The following is a 7,091-nucleotide window of genomic DNA, read 5'->3' as shown; positions in this document are numbered from 1 at the left end:
AATTTGACATTTTATAATACACAAAATTCATTTCATAAAATATCGTCATGGGTCAAAGACCATACCCGGCCCCCTACCCGACCCGTTTGCCGGGACTAGATATAACATCGTTCTTTTTAAATGTGCATATGTTTTATTTTTATTATTATACCACCACCACCACCACCACCACCACCACCACTACTACTATTGCTAAGTTAACGGGATGATTGTCCGATGTCGGTACGAAATGGACTTTGAAATACCTCACCGACGTATAGAAGCTATGAATGGGTGACAATGTACATGTATCGTATTACACAGGGTAGAACCTTAGTAGATAGTAATAGAACTTCACGAAAAAGAATTTGTTAACTTGGCAAAGGTGTAACATCCGTGAAATATAGTGTATGCAACAATTTAAAAAAATATTAATTAGGGTGTTTTATAATATAAAAAACCCTTAATTACCACATAAAATTGTTAAAAAAATTAATTTCATATGAGTCGTATAGGGCAATGAGACCCATATACAACTCCTATAAGGTGCTCATTGATCAATAAGCCTCCACTGGTTGACACCTTATGAGTGTCTCATTGACCAAAAAGTGGAAACCACCAGGGGAGGCTTTTTGGTCAATGAGACACTCAAAAGGTGTCAACCAGGGGAGGCTTATTGATCAATGAACACCTTATAGGAGTTGTATATGGGTCTCATTGCCCTATACGACTCATATGAAATTAATTTTTTTAACAATTTTATGTGGTAATTAAGGGTTTTTTATGTTATAAAACACCCTAATTAATATTTTTTTTAATTGTTGCATACACTATATTTCACGGATGTTACACCTTTGCCAAGTTAACAAATTCTTTTTCGTGAAGTTTTATTCGTATCTACTAACGCCTTACCTTGTGTAATACGATACATCTACTAACACCTTTGCCAAGTTAACAAATTCCTTTTTGTGAAATTCTTTATTGTTGTTATTATTATTAGTTATTATTTATTATTATTATTATTATTATTGATGTTATTATTATTATTATTATTATTATTATTATTATTATTATTATTGTTATCATTATTATTTATTATTGTTATTATTATTATTATTGTTATTATTATTATTATTATTTATTATTATTATTGTTATTATTATTGTTTATTATTATTATTATTATTATTATTGTTGTTGTTGTTGTTATCATTATTATTTATTATTGTTATTATTATTATTTATTATTATTATTATTGTTGTTATTATTATTATTATTATTATTATTGTTGTTGTTGTTGTTGTTGTTGTTATTATTATTATTATTATTGTTATTATTATTGTTATTATTATTATTATTGTTATCATTTATTATTATTATTATTATTTATTATTTTTAATAAAAAATGTCAAATAAAAAAGGGAGGGGTCTTTCTGTATCGGACCGACCTCCCCCGGGTTTCGAACTCGCACATCTCCCATAGAACGCAAAAGCCTTAACCAGTTTATCCTCCTGGACAGGAGCTGATAAATTGGTTATACTATATGATTTATACACTTCATACGCTTTAACAACAACTCCTATACGCCCCTTATTGCCCTATACACCCCTCATTGATTAAAAAACTACTTTTCAAGTTTGACTAAATCGAGAATAGATCTAAAACATTTTAACCCCACACACTAAAACACCAAGAAACACACAGTGTCTCTCTCATATAGCTCGGCTTAGAACGTATCGACCTTTACGGTCCATATTTTCATAAAAGGTTAGTGTATTATTTCACCTTTCCTTTGTTTATTTTGGTTTTTTTTTTAAATTATGGCCGGTGGTGTTGGGTTTGACGGTAGTGTTGGTGTTGGGTTTGACGGTGGTGGTGGTGGTGGTGGTGGTTGTGGTAGTGGTTATTGACGGCTGTGGTGGTGGTTAGGCGGGTGTGGTGGTGGCTGTAGTGGTGGTTAGGCGGCTGTGGTGGGGCTGGGGGTTTGACGGTGGTGGTGGTTGTTGTTGTGGTGGTGGTGGTGGTTGTTGTGGTGTGGTGGTGGCTGTGGTGGTGGTTAGGCGGCTGTGGTGGTGGTGGGGGTTTGACGGTGGTGGTGGTGGTGGTGGTGGTTGTTGTGGTGGTGGTGGTTTGTCGATTATTTAGATGTTAATTTGTTAGAAATTTGTTACAAGTTATAATATAACACGTATTATATATTAAATTTTGCAGATATGTCGTCAGACGAGGAGGAGTTTGGTGTGGTACAGGTGCCTGGATTCGATGAGATGGTCGGGGGTGATTGTTTGGGTATTCCCTATATGGAGTACCCGAACAATTCTAGGGAGTATAAATGTTTTAACAGGTTGCGACAAATGAAGGTGGGTCGGCAGAGGGTGTTGTCATGGGAGGCTTTACGGGAGGTCGGGGAGGAGGGGAGAGCCCGGGGTTTGATCAGGGAGAATTCCCCGTGGGATCGCATGTTTTCGGTAGCGGCCGGGCCGTCTCATAGGACCATGATAGTGGAGTTTCTGTCCACATTCGTGTTTCGTCCACGGCCGGCTGACTGACCCAATTCGGATATGGACGATCCGAACATGGAAGCACCGCCTCCCGAGGTATCTTTCTGTTTGTTCGGGCAGTGACAAAATTGGTCGCTGCGTCAGTTTGCTGTTGCCACCGGGTTCTATACCGATGATGAGTTGGTTCAGGACATCTATACCACCGCGATTTGGGCTATGCCTGATGATCAGTTGTTTGCTTGGTGGCCCACTCTAGGTGCTGGACCCTTCGGTAAGAAGGCCCGAGTTTCTGCGATTCCTGACCCACTCGTTCGCTACATACACCGCTGCATTGCCACGTCGATCTCTGCGCGTGGCAAAAGCCTAGAGTGGGTCACGAAGGTGGATCTGTTCTTTCTGTACTGCTTATATACGGGCACACCGTGCGCCCTCCATCGCTGTCTGGCAGAGTATTTCGCCTCGTACGACAAACGGCAGAGGCGTAGCCGTTTGATTGGAGGGGCGTTTATCACGCGTATTGCCCAGCATTCGGTCTGTATTACCCATTCCTAGATGATATGCCGGCCCCAGCACCACACGAGCCCTTAGATCTTAGGACAATGAGAGGGATGAAGATTGCGGTGAACTTTCCGGATATCGGGCATCAGTTTGTTGACGAACACCAACAGATTTATGAACCCCAACCGATAGTCCACCCGGCACTGCTCGAGGCTGGGGAGGTGGAGCTGCCGCATGTTGCTGACGTGCCTGATATGGATGGAGACATTGAGCCTCAGGTTGACCAGGTGCATCCGCAGGAGCCACCACAGATTCCACAACGTGTTTATCATGCAGTGCGGTTGCCTCAATCCACCCAACGTCTCCTTGAGAGGCTGGTGGCGGGTCAGGATGGTATGATGGCTAGCTGGACACATCAGTTTCAGCGGATGAACAGGCGGATGGACCGAATGGAGGATTTGATAGAGTGGGTGATGGCTAGTGAGGCCGAGAGACATACCCAGGCGGGGTTGCCTGTTCGACCCCCGCCACATCCACGAGTTTATCCGTGTTTCGACATGGAGGCAGGTCCGTCCGGGACGCATGCAGGTGGTGGGGATGATTCTGACGACAACGATGAGGAGATGGAGGGTTAGTATTTGTATTTGTTGGGTGAATTTTATTTTGTTAAACATTTGTGGGCATGTATGAACAAATACTTATTTATTTTGGTATGTTTAAACATTGGTATGTTATTTGTAACTTGATGAATGTTTGTTGGTTTTGTTATTTATGCTTAGTCGACTTATTTTAAAAAACAACAATTTTTTTTAAAAAAAAACTTACTATATATAATAACAATGAAAAATAACAAGACAAACAACACAATATTCAATTACATTTTTTTAAAACTTAATATATATAAAAAACGACATTTATAACTAATATTCGATTACATGTACCAATATTCGATTACATGTCTTGCATAAACTTACATACTAACAATGAAAAATAACAAGACAAACAACACAAAAAAAAATCCAACTGATTATCAACCAACGTTCCCTCTTACGAACAACACTTGAATGAAATTCTTCAAATTTCGCTTCTTGCAATTTATAAATTCGAACCTCCTCTCTCAAAAAACTGACTTCGTTTTTCAGCACAGCCTTCGTATCCATCAGTTCTTTGATGACCACACATGCCCGACGACACATGGGAGGATCGACCCACACAAAGAAGTTGCACTTAGAACGCTGACATGAAAAAAAAATAAATAAATCACTAATATACAAGGGTTAATGGAAAAAAATACATTAAAAACATACCAGGCTGTGACAAGTGTAAAATTGACGTCCGGGATTAGCTTCAGTCCAAGATGTTCTTAGTGCAGCCGTCCTACCACATTTGCAAAAAACCATTGTGAATTTGTGATTGTGAAGATGGTGTATATTTCTGTGGCAAGTAAGGATGACAAAAATACCCGACATTTGCAACCAGCATATACAAGCTTTTTTTTAAAAAAAAAAAAAACCAAACCAATATGCCGCTCATAGGCCCATACGCGCGTATGGTGGGTATGGATCCTGACAACTTTTTAGCCCATATGCCTCGTATAGCCCGATGAGACCCATATCCACCTACCTTTTCTGAAAAGTTGACAGGACATTTATGACACCCCACTTGCATATGCCTCTCATCGACCCATACGGGTCTCATTGAAGTTCAGTTTCACCTTCCCTTTTTATAGTTTATCCGAGAACAAGTACAATATCCAAATCCAAAAGTTATTTTTTGGAGGAGTTCTGGACCACACGATGACAATCAGGAAGGGGACCACACGCATCTCTCGTATAGTTTTCGCTCTCGTATCGGTGTATACGGTCGGAATATTCAAGGTTTGTTTACCCTTGTTTTTTGTGGTCTTGTTTTGGCGGTTTGTGGTGGTGTTGGGGTTGTGGTTGTGCTAGTGGTGGTGGTGGTGGTGGTGTTGGGGGGTGGTGGTGGTGGTGGGTGGGCTGTGGTGGTGGTGGGTCGGCTGGGGTGGTGGTGGTGGTGGGTCGGTTGTGTTGGTGGTGGTGGTGGGTCGGCTGGGGTGGTGGTGGTGGTGGGTCGGCTGTGTTGGTGGTGGTGGTGGTGGTCGGTCGGCTGTGGTGGTGGTGGTGGGTCGGCTGGGGTGGTAGTGGTGGTGGTGGGTCGGCTGTGTTGGTGGTGGTGGTGGGTCGGCTGGGGTGGTGGTGGTGGTGGTAGGTCGGCTGTGTTGGTGGTGGTGGTGGGTCGGCTGTGGTGGTGGTGGTGGTGGTGGGTCGGCTGTGGTATTGGTGGTGGTGGTTGGTCGGCTGTGGTGGTGGTGGTGGTGATGGTGGTGGGTCGGCTGTGGTGGTGTGTCGGTTGTGGTGGTGTTTTTTTTTATTTTTTATTTTTACAATATATTTTCGAATGCCAAGTCTAATACTAAATTGTATTTTTTTATTAACAGGATATCGAAAGTCGGTGTTTTGACGGTGGTGGTAGCGTAATCCTTATGGAGAAACTACGTTCGTATTTCAGATTCATGCACTAGAACGCCGATCTAGGATTACGTGTTATCGGAGTAGCCTGTTGCCAACGCGGTCTGCCCTGTAACATGTCCTTCCAAGAGAGGAGTTCATTTAGTGTTCTCATGAGCCTTCGACCAACGGGAATGCGACTTCGCTCACCATCCCGAGAAGGCGCGGAAGACTGGACGGTGGTTAATAAACGAAATGCCGACTCCACTGCTCCAACGGGAATGCGACTTCGCTCACCATCCCGAGAAGGGTTATCTTTGAATTGTGTATGCTAGCTTCACCCATCGTTTTCCTGTATACGAATTCAAAAATATGTAACAATAAGCGATCTATGGTTTAGGGTTTAGGGTTTAGTCGTTACATTCTGTATCAAAGTTACATGTTTTGTGTATTAATATAAAACGATGTTTAATTACATTTTGAATTATGTTTCTTGTTGCGTTATGGTTAATAAACGACAATTGAAAAACAATTAAAGACTTTCAGAAGTTGACATTTTTTAACATACACATTGCGTTATGGAAACAATTAAACACATAATAATAACTGAAAAATAAAAAAGTTGACATTTAATTATAAAACGTTATAATATACCCATTTAATAAAATTAAACACATAATAATAATTGATAAATAAAAAAGTTGACATTTAATAAAACGTTTAATAATACTTATAAAAATTGCCATTTTATAAAAAAAAAATTGACATTTAATAATACTTATAAAAAATTGCCATTTTATAATGTACACAATTCATTTCATAAAAATATGAAGTTTTTATAATACTTACACAATTTTTTATAACAACATTTTATAAAAAAAAATAATTTTCTTAATATTTCACAACTTCCCCATACAAATACCCTATCAAAACAAAGTTCCACACACCCCAATCATTGGTAATCATTGGCTGACACCCAATGATTGGCATTAATTAGATTGTAGGGACCAGTTTGAGGCGTATTGGGCAATGAGGGGCGTATGGGTGGGGCCAGTTTGAGGCGTATTGGGCAATGAGGGTCATTTAGGGTTAGGGAGTGTGTAGATACTTTTGGGGGGTGTGTGGATACCTCCACCGTTTAGAAATGAGACCAGTCAGGAGGGACATGGAGTCTATGTCGGACTTTCTTGAGTTATCTTCATTAATTGCTTCCCTTCTCACTACTATAAAAAGTAGTATTACGAAGGAAATTGTCCATCAGTCATTACCATGGGATCTCCGACGAACACCATTTACACCTTAAGAAAATAAAGTACAAGTAAATAGTTAGTAATCCATCGCTATTTACCAAACCAATTACCAACAGAACCTTCGCTACTGGGTAAACCCATGTTAATTAATGGAAACGTTTGAAACCGTCTTTGGATGGAACAAAGCACCAACAGATTGTCGTCTGTATCTTTGAGGATAAGATTTTGGATTAAATTTCCGCTCAGGCTTTTTGATCCTTTGTCAACGTAGGCCCATCAATGTGTAAGGCCATAAAACCGGGAAACCACACAACTGGTAAATCATAGTATATACTAATGTGTGGCTTAATTTCGATATTCTATTATGTTTAATTGATTGTTTTTTGTTAGTTTT

This window comes from Helianthus annuus, chromosome 9 (assembly GCF_002127325.2).
Source record: "Helianthus annuus cultivar XRQ/B chromosome 9, HanXRQr2.0-SUNRISE, whole genome shotgun sequence".
In the NCBI taxonomy this organism is placed as follows: Eukaryota; Viridiplantae; Streptophyta; class Magnoliopsida; order Asterales; family Asteraceae; genus Helianthus; species Helianthus annuus.
Note: the sequence above shows the minus strand (reverse complement) of the source record.